This window comes from Pelodiscus sinensis, chromosome 1 (genome assembly GCF_049634645.1).
Source record: "Pelodiscus sinensis isolate JC-2024 chromosome 1, ASM4963464v1, whole genome shotgun sequence".
Taxonomy (NCBI): Eukaryota; Metazoa; Chordata; order Testudines; family Trionychidae; genus Pelodiscus; species Pelodiscus sinensis.
In genome coordinates this window covers 236050680-236063014 of record NC_134711.1, presented here as the reverse complement: position 1 = coordinate 236063014, position 12335 = coordinate 236050680, and positions in this window count along the sequence as shown.

Sequence of the window (12335 nt, the reverse complement as noted above, 5' to 3'; positions counted from 1 at the left end):
GCAGCTGCTTGTATAAAGGAATCAGAAATGTCACTCTAACTTTGAATGGAGAACAATTCTGTCAGTGGGACACTCTTTTATGATGATGGGGACCAGGAAGAAGAATGATTTTTTTCCCCTTTAACTTTAAGGGCCTGCTCTACAATCCTGTGAAGTTAAGGGGCAGCTTTGGCACTGATTGGATCAGGCCCTGAACAAATACCATAGACACATCCACACTTGTAGTGGGCTTCGTAGTAAGTGGAAACTACCTCCAAGGTTCATTCTTTTGAGCTGAGAGAGTCATTCACAGTTCAGACACTGGGACAGAATTGTTCAACTGTGCTTAGTTGTTTTACAGCCCAGTGTCTGAGTTCCTCCCAATGTGACATCCTCTAATTTAAACAGAGGTAACCTTGGAAGAGTTTATAAAACATTAATCAAAATGACACACTGTAATCTGCAGTACTGTAAAAGCGACAGCAGAATATCTGAAGTTTTCTCAGCAGCCAGTATGTGACTTTTTCGAGATATATTTATATTTATCACAGAAGTTACCATTAAGGGAAGGTTCACTTAACTGTTGAATATGACTTGTGCAGTCAATTGTTCCATAAGGTACACTTCTTCATCTGCAAGGGGAATTCAATTTAATATGAGCCATTAACTTTAATCATTGGATGACACACCTCTTATTCATGTGAGTAGATCTAATCAGTGAGAGATCCTGGCCCCATTCCGTACGTCTATACAGCAATTATACACCCACATGCACTTTATTCTCAATGGGCCTGATTCTATGATCAACTAAAAACTTCAAGCTGTTGAGAGATCTGAACCCCATTGATGCCACTTCACTTCAAGAGCAAGCCCTTTGGAACTATTTTCTTTCATAGGAAAAGAAGGCATGTTGTATACAAACGCAACACCCGCTCCCTTCCCCTCTTGTTACTTTATTGTAGAAGCCAATGCAAACAGTAATTATAAACGCCTTCCAAAGAATCAGCTGTAACAAAAGTCTTAACAGCACCAGAGAAATGCTTCTTGTAACAGTTAATTTAGCAAGGCAGTTCACTCCTATGCATCTGGCTCCTCTACTGAGTTCTCCGGTGTTCGTTTTCATTGCTCTGAACCATATGCAAGTCAACGTGTCCCCATTATTTATCTACTGTAATCTAAAGAGGGAAAGTTTGGTACAGAAAACTTTTCACATGCTGAAATACATTTGAGACTCCAATAAATCCCTGCTGGAGAGTTAGCAATGTAAGGAAAGAATTAATAGGGGAAAAAGGAAGAAAAACACCTGGATGTGATAAATAGATATTGCCATAAAGAGGGATATGGTGAACGCGGTAATAGCTTGTACTGGTGTTTAAAGGTTATCTTTGATCAACAGAAGTTGATCCTACAAAAGGCATTACTCACTTACTTTCTCTCTCTAATATCTTGGGACCAACACAGTTGCTACACCACCACGAACATTACCATGAAAACAGACACATGCACATAAGATACATATATTTGTGACAGGGAAGGAATCTAAGGCTATGTCGACACAGGCACATTTGTAATTAAAAAGTGTCACTCAGGTGTGTGGAAGAACCCACCTCCCCCCGAACAACGAAAGGTTTAAGGATGAAAAGCACTGGTGTGGACAGCGTTTCCTCAGCTTTGTGCTTCCAACGACAAAGCTAATGCCCCTATATACAATATGATGAGGACTAATTTGTCTACAACTACTGAAGAGAGAGATCTTGGAGTTGTTGTGGATAGTTCTCTGAAAACATCCACTCAGTCAAAAAAGCAAATAGAATGTTAGGAATCATTAAAAAAAGGGATCCAGAATAAGACAGAAAATATCTTATTGCCTCAATATAAAACCATGGTATGTCCACATCTTGAATACTACGTACAGATGTGGTCGCCTCGTCGCAAAAAAGATATATTGTCATTGGAAAAGGTTCAGAAAAGGGCAACAAAAATGATTAGGGGTTTGGAATAAATGGTAAATTTTCAGATTGGAGAGGGGTAACTAGTGGTGTACCCCAAGGGTCAATCCTGGGACCAATCCTTTTCAACTTATTCATAAATGATCTGGAGAAAGGGGTAAGCAGTGACGTAGTAAAGTTTGCAGATGATACCAAACTGTTTAGGATAGTCAAGACAGAAGCAGACTGTGAGGGACTCCAAGAAGATCTCGCCAAACTGAGTGATTGGGCAACAAAATGGCAAATGAAATTTAATGTGGATAAGTGTAAAGTAATGCACATCGGGAAAAATAACCCCAACTATACGTACAGTATGATGGGGGCTAATTTGGCTACGACAAATCAGGAAAGAGATATTGGAGTTATCGTGGACAGGTCTCTGAAAACTTCCACACAGTGTGCAGCGGCGGTCGAAAAGGCAAATAGGATGCTAGGAATTATTAGGAAAGGGATAGAAAATAAGACCCAGAACATCTTACTGCCCCTGTATAAAACTATGGTACGCCCACATCTTGAATACTGTGTACAGATGTGGTCTCCTCACCTCAAAAAAGATATTTTGGCCTTGGAAAGGGTTCAGAAAAGGGCAACTAAAATGATTAGGGGTTTGGAACGGGTCCCATATGAGGAGAGGCTAAAGAGACTGGGACTTTTCAGTTTAGAAAAGAGGAGACTGAGGGGGGATATGATAGAGGTCTATAAAATCATGAGTGGTGTGGAGAGGGCTGATAAAGAAAAGTTATTTATTAGTTCCCATAATAGAAGAACTAGAGGACACCAAATGAAATTAATGGGTAGGAGATTTAAAACTAATAAAAGGAAGTTCTTCTTCACACAGCGTGTTGTCAACCTGTGGAGCTCCTTGCCAGAGGAGGCGGTGAAGGCTAGGACTATAACAGAGTTTAAAGAGAAGCTGGATAAATTCATGGAGGTTAGGTCCATAAAAGGCTATTAGCCAGGGGATAAAATGGTGTCCTTGGCCTCTGTTTGTCAGAGGCTGGAGAGGGATGGCAGGAGACAAATCAGACTTGATCATTGTCTTTGGTCAACCCTCTCTGGGGTACCTGGTGCTGGCTACTGTCGGCAGACAGGATACTGGGCTAGATGGACCTTTGGTCTGACCCAATACGGCCGTTCTTATGTTCTTATGTTCTTTTGTTCTTATGGAATGGGTCCCATATGAAGAGAGATTAAAAAGACTTGGACTTTTCAGCTTAGAAAAGAGGAGACTAAGGGGGGATATGATAGAAGTCTATAAAATCATGACTGGTACGAAAGAAGTGAATAAGGAATAGTTATATACTTATTCCCACAATAAAAGAACTAGCGATCACCAAATGAAATTAATAGGCAGCAGGTTTAAAACAAACAAAAGGAAATTTTTCTTCACTCAGCGTACAGACAACCTGTGGAACTCCTTGCCAGAGGGTGTGGTGAATGCTAGAACTTTAACAGGGTTCAAAAAAGAGCCAGATAGTTTCATGAGGGCTAGGTCCATCAATGGCTATTAGCCAGGATGGGTAGGAATGGTATTCCTAGCCTCTGTTTCTCTGGAGGTGGGTGACAGGGGAGGGATCACGTGAGGATTACATGTTGTGATCCCTCTCTCTGGGGCATCTGGTATTGGCCACTATCAGCAGACAGGATACTGGGCTAGATGGACCTTTGGTCTGACCCAGTATGGCTGATCTTATGTTCTTCTTGGGGACGATTTTCTTTTGTAACTGGGATTGCTTTCACCTGGCGATAAAGAACAGCTACATAATGAACCTTACAATGGAGCAGCTGGAATGGCACAACCACACTGTTGTAAGGTGCACAATGTAGGCATAACAATATTGCAGCTATAGTTACAGGTCTCAGTGTATGCTGCAGAAGTCAGTATTAATACTGTGTATGTGTGTGTGAGAGAGAGAATCTTTCTTTGTACCTATGTAGTGTTTTTACTGAACACTTCAACATGCTGTACAAAGGTTTGAATTGTTTCAGTTTTACAGATGAGGAAGTTGGTGCCCCAAAGGGTTGTGACTTGACCAAGGTCACACAGCAAGTAAGCAGCAAAATGTAGATTCTCCCAACTTAGGGTGGCTCTAGTCATCAGACTGCACTGCCTTCATTGTAATGAGTTTGTATTTTGACATAGACACAGGAAAAGTTATTAGACCTCAGCCCTATGTTCATTAGTTCCTGTTGAATGATGTGGATCTAGAACAAGCGAGGAAAAAGAAGAGGAGGAAAACATCTTGAGCAGAATAGTGTGAAGATATCCGAGGGAGAGGGAGCAAATAGGGGCTAAGTTGTGGAAATCTGAATGTTCACATTCAGAGCAATTTTACAAACCAGAGAGCTACTATCAATCTGGCCAAATGCAAGAGGCTGGATTCTTGTGAACCATGGGGATTTTATTTGCTTTGATTTTTCAAATGTGGAACCTATGGTTTAGTAAATTGCTTCTGTGTCCTGAGGGACATAGGTCTGATAAGTGTCTAAATATCCCATCAAATTAGAATTCTTGGAGCTGAATGTATAATTATAGTATTATCTGTGTAGGGAGGGCAAATTGCACATCTCTGCAGTTCTGTTAGTGATAGCATTAAGTTCTGCCAAAGCAGGGGACATGGACTGGCTACATAGGTTCCGTATACACTAGATGTGTTCATTGTCATCTGTCAGGTATGCCTGAGGCTAGTTTAAATAAGGTATTTTGCATGCGGCACCACCTGGAACAGCACGCTACTGTTTAACATTCTAATACACTTTCTCCTTTACATTCTACATGCCTACCATTTGCAATATTTACACCAGCATACCATCTTTGAAGTTCATTAAGTATCAGTCTGTACAGTGACTCTGAATAGTATTGGGTTTCTGATTACACATCACAAACACAGAAAAACTTGGCCAGCTGAGGTGCCCAATCACTGGCTCTGGTGAGTTTTCTTCCTGTTCTACGTATGCCATTTGTAGAGTTCGCTCTGTTGATTGTTCTTGTTCAGGAACAAACTGTAGGTAATGATGGTTTTTGATGAACTGTCCACTGTTGGCAGGCCTGCCAATGGGGGGTGGGGAGAGGGAGAGGGAGAGGGGGCAAACAGGGCACTATCCTGGGGCCCTGTGATACAAAAGGGTCCAGAGCTCCTGCCATGGCTACTGCAGTAGCGGTGGCAGCTGGAGCCCTGGCCCTTTAAATTGCTACCAGAGCGCTGCATGGGGTCCCCAGTCCCAGCCCCATGCCTTCTGCCCAAGGCCCCTCCCCTTCTGGGGACTCAGAGCGGGGCTCCCCCACCTTGCCTGGGGCCTGATGAGGCTGTTGGCCCTGCTACCTATCAGTCTCAATCACATGTGATCTGTGTGCTGAATTTTTTCTTTTTGACAACTGGAATTGTCCATCCTTTTTCTCTATGGAATCTGACAAGAAAAGTTTTTTCGGAAAAAGCCATGTGTGATCATGGAAGAGGGAGGTCTGACAAAAAAAGAGGCCCCCAGGAAATAACACAGGTGTCAGTCTGTCCACACTCATCACAACTCTATAGTTCCTGTCTCCCGGGAGCTCTTAAAGCTGCTGGCACCTGGGACAGGGCTTGTGGCAGGAAGCCAGCCCTGGGAGTTTCAACTCACAGCGTGGCTGCCAGTTCCTCACTTGCGAGCGCCCATGTCCCAGCCAGAAGCCTCCCAAGAGCCCACCAGCCCTCAGAGGGAGCATGAAGAGGGCTCCCAGAAGCCTGCCAGGGACCGCAAGAGGCATACACCATCCTGGTCTGGGGCGGAGATCCTGGCCCTTCTGGAGGAATGGGGCGAGGAGGAGACCCTCCAGACAAAGGAATGCAGGCATATATGGCTGGATGGCCGAGAGCCTGGCCATGAGGGGCTACCCCCTCAGTCTGGAGCAAGTGAGGAGCAAGGACAAGGAGCGCTGGTAGGGCTACGCCAGGGTCAGGGAACGCAGCTCTCCGGGGCAGAACGCCACTCCTGCCCCTAGTATGCAGAACTGCACCACATCCTGGGGGGTGGTGCAAGCCCTTCCCCACTTCTGGTGGTGGAGTTGGAGCTGGAGGCTCCCATTGTCGCAGGAGGAGAAGGAGCTGGAGGAGGAGGAAGAGACAGCCAGCACCATGACGACGCTCACATTGGATCCGGTACCCCAGGGCCTGGATGTCTTGTAGGCATCCTCTGTTTCTGTTCTTAGTTTACTCTTGAGGCCATGTCATGTTCCCACACCAGATATGGACTGGATAGAGAGCTTCTTTATGCACATTAGATTTGTTCAGCATGTGAACTTTTAATGCTCAGCTAGGTATAACTGAGGCTAGTTTAAATTAGGTATGTTACAAGTAGCACCACCCTGTGGCTGAACAGTTTAATTCAGTTTAACATTCCATTTCAGTAGGCAAGTTTCATTGTGCGCAGTCACCATGTACCTTGACTCATCCCTCACAAATACAGACTGCTGATCTAACAAGTGGAACAAACCGAGAGCACAGAGACTTACATTAGCTCTACATTCCAGTCTCTTGTAGACAAGGGGTTATATTTCAGAAAATGGGAATGAGATAGGAGGGCTAGAAATAATATCATAATGGTGAGGACCCTGCCATTTTCCAGGCTAACTCATCTGTTTATGAATTGCTGAAATATGGTTGAAATTCTGCTGTCCTGAGGCTTTTTTTTTAAAAGCCAACAACATAATATGCTAAAAGAAAAGCCAGACTGAATTACTTAGTCTAGTCATTAAAATAATATGTAAATACTGGCTCCATCATTTAGCTGTTACACATTCTGATCATCTTTATGAATGAAAAGCCAGTTCTAAGCTCTCTGTGTTATTTTAGATCCTACTTAGAAGGTAAACACCCCTCACCCACAACTCTTTCCACAATTTGCATTTAGATTATTCAGTGCCCACATGCAGAATAAGATACTTTCTAGCTCTGTCAAACAAAACCTGATTGCCATTTAGTGCAGCAGCAGTCAATTTCCATTTCCATTAATGCAGATCCCAGACAATTATCTGAGGAGGAAAAAATCAGAATAAAACAGACTCCTACCTGCTACCCTTATTTTCAAGTGGGCAGATGTAAGGGAATGTGAAAATGCTCATGAACAGAAGCCTGCCAGGGACCGCAAGAGGCATACACCATCCTGGTCTGGGGCGGAGATCCTGTGAACATTACAGCTTCTTTTACCCTGTGCTAAAGAGAAAAGGGAAGTATTGTGCTAAGTTCAGTGGTGCATTTTGTGTCCTTTGTGCTAGCTCGAAGGGACCGTAAAACTGCCATGTATCTTCCCAGGGGTGCTCCTTGGCAGGGGCAGAACTGGCTTAACTGGCTCTAACACTCCTACCCCCACCTCAGAGGAGCCCTAATCATTGTGTGTTGTATGATATGAGGCAGCCAATGTTCCCCCTAATATTTTCCATCCATGTGTGGGATACATTTTGTTATATGCACCGAAACAGGTGCAGACGTGCATCACCAGGAGATACATATGCCACCAGCTGTGGGCGCTCTGCTAATCAGCAGGGTGGCATTTAAATCTCTCCTGGGTGGCTGTCCAAGCACTCAACTTACAGTGAGCACTAGAGGTGGCATGGCTACAAAATTCCTGTGCACTGACTATTCTCCAAATGCCACAAGGCCCAGGATATAGCATCACTTAGGATGGAGGAGGCACACGTGTTGGCCCTTGCTTGTACTTTGCATCAGCTCTGGGCTATCAACCCTAATGCCAGGCTCCTTCTATAGGCCACCCAGGGATATTTCTGAGAGTCAGGGATGAAGATACAGTAGGTGATACATGTGTGAATGAAAATGATTGGTCTGAACAACTTGGCTTGTACTGTAGATCACTGAAAAAAGAACAGTAATAGACTGTCATGCCATGGGAGGTTTTCTAAGTTTTGTGTGAACAGTGCCAGACAAATTGACACAGAGAAGTCATCATGTACCTTGCACAGAAGACAATGCAATAGAAACACAGAAATCATTGTGATGCTTTGAGAACAGACATGATAACCCTAAATCTATAAGGGTATGTCTACACTACCACCCTAGTTCGAACTAGGGTGGTTAGTGTAGGCAACCGAAGTTGCAAATGAAGCCCGGGATTTAAATATCCCGGGCTTCATTTGCATCTTGCCGGGAGCCGCCATTTTTAAATACCCGGTAGTTCGGACTCCGTGCCCGCGGCTACACACGGCACGGAGTAGGTAGTTCGAATTAGGCTTTCTAATTCGAACTACCGGTACACCTCGTTCCACGAGGAGTAACGGTGGTTTGAATTAGAAAGCCTAATTCGAACTACCTACTCCGTGCCGCGTGTAGCCGCGGGCACGGAGTCCGAACTACCGGGGATTTAAAAATGGCGGCGCCCGGCAAGATGCAAATGAAGCCCGGGATATTTAAATCCTGGGCTTCATTTGCAACTTCGGTTGCCTACATTAACCACCCTAGTTCGAACTATGGTGGTAGTGTAGACATACCCTAAGATAGATAGTCAAGCAGGATATACACAGAGGCTGTGTCTAGACTGGCCAGTTTTTCCGGAAAATCAGCTGCTTTTCCGGAAAAACTTGCCAGCTGTCTACACTGGCTGCTTGAATTTCCGCAAAAGCACTGACTTCCTACTGTAAGAAATCAGTGCTTTTTGCGGAAATACTATGCTGCTCCCGTTCGAGCAAAAGTCCCTTTTGCGCAAAAGGACCAGTGTAGACAGCTGAGATTTGTTTTGCGGAAAAAAGCCCCGATCGCGAAAATGGCGATCGGGGCTTTTTTGTGCAAAAGCGCGTCTAGATTGGCCACGGCCGCTTTTCTGCAAAAAGCGCTTTTGCGGAAAAGCGTCCGTGCCAATCTAGACTCTCTTTTCCGAAAATGCTTTTAACGGAAAACTCTTCTGTTAAAAGCATTTCCGGAAAATCATGCCAGTCTAGACATAGCCAGAGAATAAAAATTGAATTACACCCCTTAGATTTCTTTTTTGTCTAGTCTTCTAAGATGCCTCCCCATTACAAAAACATTCAGCTTCCAGCTGAAACCTTATATATAGGGTAAAGTGGTGTTATAATTTTTGGGGTGTGTGAGAAAGGTTAATGCTATCTACTATATATTTGAGTGAGTTTGTGTCTGTGTGTCTGTGTGGTTGTCTATTCAAGAACTCCTAAAGGGTAAGAGCTAGGACCCCAACATTCTGTATGAAGCTTCCTCTGATAACTTAAACCAGGGTAAGGATTTAGTTGTGCCAAGAAAATGAGATGTGCCTGGAATGGGATTGCTTCTCATCAAACAATACAGAAAAGAGACAGAATCACCAGGCAGGTGAAATAGGGTTGGCTGGGGATTCCCCTCCTATCCAGAACTGCCCAAGCCCCAAGTCTCCCACTCTCCAGGCATCCCTTTAAGGAGGGTGGATGGAGGGCTGCACTCCTCTCCCCATTTGTACAGGGATACGCACAACCATACAGAAAACAGACAGAATCACCAGGCAAGTGAAAGGAATTGGCTGGAGTGCCCTCCCTATCCAGGACAGCCCCAGCCCCAAGCCTCTTACCCTCCAGACACCCTTTAGGAAGAGTGAGTGGCCGGGGGCGGGGCTGAATCTCCCTCCCAATTCCTACAGGGACATTGCTGTCTGTTCCCCTTTGTCAGGGAGTGAGGGGTAGGGTTGCCAGGTGTCTGGTTTTGAACCAGACAGTCCAGTATTTGAGCTTTCTGTTTGGGGAAACAAACTGAGAAAATATAAATGTCCAGTACTTTCAAAATAAGATTTGATGTCGATCACAATGTAATGTCAAGTGTGTCCATATTTTTGTTGAAACCATTTGGGAACCCTAGCGAGGGGAAAGTGCACTGTTAGCTGCATTCCTCACACTGGCTGAGGAGCACAGGGGGCAAATGAATCTGGACTTGCCCCAGCTGTGGGACATGCACACCTCGCCCAGGTGTGCCCACTAAAGCTGCAGTGGCCATGGAGAGGAGCTGCTCACCTGGCCCAAACTACTGCAGTGAGCTAGGACTGAGGTATCCCCTCTCCTCAGGGCAGCCTGCATACGGAACCCCTCATCCCCCGCCCCACCCCCAGAGCAACAATTTAAATGTGCATTTTCCTTTTATTTTCCAGAAATAAAACATTGAGTTAAGGCCTTAAGTAACACCAGGTAAATCTAGTTATTGTATGTGAGCAATGTATACTAGGTTAATATTAATACCGATATTGTTAAGTCTGTATTACGGAATGTACTTCTAAATATCAATGTCTTAGGGAAATGACCCAAAATATCAATCAATCAATACAATAAAAAAAACCCCAAGTGACAGGGCACTTGCCCTGCACTGGCCCTTTAAGGGTAAAACCCCAGCCCTGAGTGAGGGCTGAGATCAAAGCCCCAGCTGAGGCAGTTGTCGCTAATGAGGCCCAGCTGGGGGCTATATAAAGAAGGGCTCCTGGCAGGAAAGGGGCACTTCTTGCAGCTCGGGATAGAGAGTAGGTGGGATCTGGCTGTCAGGGAAACAGAATAGAAGTCAGGCAGGGCTGGGGAAGCTCTGGCCAATCAAGTGCCCAGGCTGCAAGGCACTTGCTTGGCAGCAGGTCCCCACACCCCTTTGCCTGTGCTGAGTGGCCATTATGGACTGCAGTTTGCCCCTGAGGAGAGGCTAGATGAAGGCTGGCAGTGGGTCCATGAGGTAAGGTGGGTACAGGGGACCTGGGGGTTCCCTGGGGAGGGGGAGGACTCTGGAGTTCAAAGCTGGATAACCACCTACCCCCTTCTTCCTCTCCTCCCCTCCCACCCACCCTGGAAGGGAGCTCAGAGATACTAGAGTGGGAGTGTCCTGAAGAGAATGACATGGGTCTGGACTAGGGAGGGAAGTGAGAACACCTGGAGACAACAGCTAGAGGCTCATCCAGTGAGTCGATGAGCTAATTCCCAGGGCTACCATTTGGAGGGGCAATGGGGGTGAGTGTGCCCTGTGGCAACCTACAACAACTTGGCTTGAAGCATGTGTATGTTGTGAATGACACCAAAGCCAATCAGTCAAAAGGGAGAGCCACTCCTGACACTTAGAATCATAGCAGTGTAAGGCTAGAAGGTTGCTATGAAGACAGTGGTCATTGATTGCTCTACATACCTGCTGAATAACAGAAATAATGTTTAATCTGCAGCAAGGAGTTAGATTAAGGAGTTAGATTAGGTATTCGGGGAAAAAAGGTTTAACTCTAAGGCTGTGTCTACAGTGGCAAGATTTTGCACAAAAGCAGCCGCTTTTGCACAAAATCTTGCCACCTGTCTACACTGGCCACGAGTACTTGCACAAGAACACTGATGTTCTAATGTATAAAATCAGTGCTTCTTGCGCAAATACTCTGACTCCCACTCAGAGATAAGCCCTCTTGTGCAAGAGGCCAGGGTAGACAGGCAACATCAATTTCTTGTGCAAGAAAGCCCGCTGGCTAAAATAGCCATCGGAACTTTCTTGCGCAAGAGAGTGTCTACAGTGGCACGGATGCTTTTGCGCAAAAGCACATCTTTTGTGCAAAGGCACATGCCAGTGTAGACGCTCTCTTGCACAAATACTCTAACGCAAAAACTCTTGCGTTAAAGAGTATTTGTGCAAAATTTTGCCAATATAGACATAGTTTAAGTGAAGTTAAGCTCTGAAAGATGCTTCCAAGGGTGTTTGTGGAGTCCCTATCATACACCTGTCAGGGCTGGACTAGGTAAACTTGGTCCTGCCTCTGTGCGGGATACTGGACCAGATGGACTCTCAAAGTACCTTCCAGCCCTGTATTTTAATGGTTCTATTATTCTATGAAAGACAGGGCCCTCAGATCCTTTTCAGAAATATTACTGTCTAGTCAGTTATTCCTGATTTAATATTTCTTCATTTGATTTTTTCCAAGTATAGCACTTTGCACTAGTCTTGACCAAATTTCATTGTGTTGAATTCAGCCTGTAATCCCACTGTGCTGCCCCTGCTGGCGTGGTGTGGTAACACAGATCTCACTGAGCACTCCTCTGGTGGTTTCTCTGCCTGGTAACCTACTCTCTGGTTGAGTCTCCATTCCTGGTTCACTTCATCCCAAGGCCAAATTGTCAGAAATGAAGATATTTTTGTGCTTTTCATGAGAAACAAGTCCTTCTGCCCTGTCCAGGACTCCTCCTTGGCTTGTCTTCAGCTCAGTTGGCAGCCCACTTCCTGGGTTCGATGGTCTTTTCTTGGGGCTCGTAGGGGAAACAAGTCCTGGTGTCAGAAGACCATGGGGGACACAAGTTTATACTTTACCTTTACATCTGTGCTGCTGCTGGCACCAGCACCGCCTTCAGAGCTGGGCAGCTGGAGGGCAGTAGCTACTGGCCAGGTGCCCAGCTCGGAAGCC